The sequence below is a fragment of the Sapajus apella genome, unplaced genomic scaffold (assembly GCF_009761245.1).
Source record: "Sapajus apella isolate SASKATOON/1434 unplaced genomic scaffold, GSC_monkey_1.0 scaffold80, whole genome shotgun sequence".
NCBI lineage: Eukaryota > Metazoa > Chordata > Mammalia > Primates > Cebidae > Sapajus > Sapajus apella.
Window position 1 is genome coordinate 6,604,046 of NW_022437020.1, and position 2,661 is coordinate 6,606,706.

Sequence of the window (2,661 nt, forward strand, 5' to 3'; positions counted from 1 at the left end):
TATGAAGTATAATAAAATTTAATGGGCAACTGCTCTTTGTTGAGCTAAATAAGACAGCACAATTACACTCAGTCCAGGGCCACACCGTGAAAGGTAGACACACAGACTTGCTGCTCTTAATTAAGTCCAAGGGAGGTGTCTGGGAAACTCCTTTGGGAAATAATGACTTTGGCAGGAAGTGGCTTCTTGGTATTTTATGGCAGAGGATGCCTCTTTGTCTAATTTAAAGCTTCTTTTCTTTTGATAAAAAAAGGGTCTTTAACAAAATTGTAGGAGGAATAAGTCATGGGCTGTTATGGACTAAGTTGTACCCACCTCCACATACTTGTGGAAGTCCTAGCCTCAAAATGTGACTGTATTTGGAGGTAAGGTCTTTAAAGGGATAAAGTTAAAATGAGGTCTTTTTGTTTTTGAGATGGAGTCTCGCTCCGTCACCCAGGCTGGAGTGCAGTTGTGTGATCTTGGTTCACTGCAGCCTCTGCCTCCTGGATTCAAGCAATTCTCATGCCTCAGCCTCCAGAGTAGCTGGGATTACAGGCACCCACCACCTCACCCAGCTAAATTTTTGTATTTTTAATAGAGACAGGGTCTTACCATGTTGACCAGGTTGCTCTGGAACTCCTGATCTCAAGTGATCCACCCACCTCAGCCTCCCAAAGTGCTGAGACTACATAAATGAGGTCTTTAGTGTGAGTTTTAATCCAACATAATTGGTGTTCTCATAAGAAGAGGAGATTTGGACACAGACATGCACCCAACAAAAGACATGTAGAAGACACCATTTGCAAGCCAAGGAGACAGGCCTCAGGTGAACCTGCCCTGCTGACACCTTGATCTCAGCCTTCCAGCCTCCCGAGCTGTGAGTAAATAAACAGTTGTTTCAGCCACCCATTCTGTGGTACTTTGGGCTGGAAGCCCTAGCAAACTAATATACCAGTTCTTCTAAATGGCATGTTTGGATGATAAAAACTTTCAGAAGTTCTTTCTTCCTCAATGGAGGCTAAAATAAAAGACAGCCATAAGTATTTTCCAGGTTGACTCCAATTTGCCCTTTTGTTTTGCAGCGAACATTTTGTTTTGAAATGAGCGTGGTCAACAGACAAACCAGGCACAGAAGAAGGCCCAAGCTCCCATGTGCTAGCATGGCTGAACCCATTCCACAGATTCATTTATGCCTACAGCTGTGGATTTTAAAATCCACATTGGATCCCATCCTTCACATGAATATACGAGAAAGACCACAGTGCCTTCGTTTGACTGTTCCTGGAATACCCAGTAGGTGCACAAGGAGTCTTAGAACAAATGATACTAACCAGTCATATACTGGTTTATTCCAGCTAATTCCCCTAATACAGAGCACAGGAATATGACTTGGACTCTGTTTCTGGAACTCAACAAAGTGATAAAATCCATGATCTTTATTCAAATACAAAGAAACCTTGAGATTTTATGAATCCATCTGCCTCCTGGCATAAGAGTCACTGTGGAAATCAATCTCATGCTTCAGCTTTCCTGACCTGTGGCAGACACCACTGCATTCCTACAACCAAGTGGCCGGTAAAGATGAAAGTGATTCTTTTGTCTGAGGAGCTGGTCATGGGAGCATATCAACCACGACATGTCCTCAGGTAGGAGCAGGATTGCCAAAGAATTAAAAATGTATGTGTGATGTGTGTGGTATGTGGGTGTGGTGTGGTATGTGTGTGAGAGGGTATGTGTGTGGTGTAGGGTATATGTGATATGTGTGTGTGATGTGTGTGTGGTTTGTATGTATAGTATGTGTGTAGAGTGTGGGTGTGTGATTATGTGGGGGGGGCTCAGTGGGTGTGTGGTATGAGTGTTGTATGTGTGTGTGTAATGTGTGTGGTGTGTGTCATGTATGGTGTAGGGTGTGTGTAGTGTACATTAGGTATGTGAGTGGTGTAGGTGATGTGTGTGTATGTGTGGGGTATATGTTGTGTATATAGGAAGGAAGTGTATGTGCTGTGTGTGCTGTGTATAATGTGGCTGGTGTATGTCATATATGTGTATGTGGTGTGTGTGGTGTATACTGGGTATGTGGTATGTATGGTACATATTGGGTGTGTGTGTGGCATGTGGTACATGTGATGTATGTGTGTGTGGTGTGGTATGTGGTGTGTGTGATGTATATTGGGTGTATGTGTGGCATGTTATGTATGCTATGTAGTATGTGTAGTATGTGGTGGGTATGGTGTATATTGGGGGTGTGTGTGGCATGTGTGGTGTATGTAACATGTGTACGTAATATGTGTGTATGTGGTGTGTGTATATGTGGTTTATATGTGCTGTGTGTGTGGTATATATTGGGAGTGTGTGTGGCATGTTTGGTGTATATGATGTGTATGTGTGGTGTGTGGTATGTGGTGTGTGTGGCGTGTGGTATATGTAAAATGTGTAGTGTATATGACATGTGTATGTGGTGTGTCTGATATATATTGGGTGTGTGTTGTGTGGTGTGTGGTGTATATAACACTGCACCCATCATCCCGCAGCCCCTTCCCACACACACATCACTTACACCACACATCTTACATGCACCACTCACCACACACACGCCAAATATATACCACACACACCACATACACACACATTGCATACACCACACACCACAAACACACCCAATATATACCACACACCACA